The sequence below is a fragment of the Schistocerca piceifrons genome, chromosome 6 (genome assembly GCF_021461385.2).
Source record: "Schistocerca piceifrons isolate TAMUIC-IGC-003096 chromosome 6, iqSchPice1.1, whole genome shotgun sequence".
Classification (NCBI taxonomy): domain Eukaryota; kingdom Metazoa; phylum Arthropoda; class Insecta; order Orthoptera; family Acrididae; genus Schistocerca; species Schistocerca piceifrons.
The window spans coordinates 351,879,896-351,881,067 of record NC_060143.1 but is presented as its reverse complement, the minus strand read 5'-3'; positions in this window follow the sequence as shown (position 1 = coordinate 351,881,067).

Sequence of the window (1,172 nt, the reverse complement as noted above, 5' to 3'; positions counted from 1 at the left end):
GAAATGTTGACGTAAAAGTAATGTGTTCAGAGGCAAGAGAGGATTGACTGCAAAACGAGTGAAAGGGATGTTCTGTAATTGATGTCTTTTGAAAACCACAGGGTTGGACTTAAGCGTATTTAATAATTTTAGTGAAGTATATTATTATTGAATATAGTGTATGAGATGTGTTGCAGATCCACAGAGAGTTGGCATGTCATGCTTAGTGTTTTTCTATAAGGACGTTTTGTATTTGTCTTGAATATTGTGTATCAGAGGTTAAGATCCACAGAGGTTGGCTGGAGTTAGTTTCAGTATTCTCCATAAGAATTTTCAGTATGCTTTGACAATGCATGCTGTTTATAAATGAAGTGTCTAATGTGTATTACTAAAGTTACATAAGCTGGCAAAGATAATTTTCAGTAATTATGTAAGGAATTTTCTGTAGAATATGTATTCTCTGTAAATAGTAGTAGGTTAGATATGCCTCTGAGCTATTGGAGTGAGCATGAGTAATTTCAGTAATTTTATAAAACTGTTTTTCTCTTTGTATGTAATGTATATTTCAGGTGTTGCAGATCTGCAGGAGGTGGCCTGGATGTTTTTCGGTGCTCAGTAATTTTGTATATCTTTGCATAATGTGTAATGATGTTTTTCAGAGCCGCAGAATGTGGCAGAAATAATTTTGCAGTATGTTTAATGATGTTGTATTTCGTTTGGAGTGTAATAGATTATTAGTGTAAAGTCCAGCAGAAATTTTTTTCTGAAATAGGTTTAAGAAAGAGCAAATTTGAAATCCGCCAATCCTGTAACAGTTATTCGCTTAGTCACTAACAGATTTTGAAAAAAGATTTCCGTAATAGTGCCAGTTTTGGGTACTGCTGAAGTTTTGAGTAACAGTTAATTCAGTTTCCACTGGGTTCATTAATGCTAAATGTAAAGAAATGTTGAATAAGTGATGAATATGAGTTGCCGGAAAGAGATTTTTCAGTAAAATTTGGATAAAAATTTTGAAAAAAATTTCTTGAAAGGTTTTTTAAAAAGTTTTTCTTTTAACTTTTGAATGTGAGAAGCAAACTTGAAGACATAATTGTTTATGATAATTAATATGTGTGTTAGGTTAGGATGTAAAGTTGGAGAATGGACTCTGAGATGCACTGTATTTTACAGGTACGAACATTGTAATGAACCTG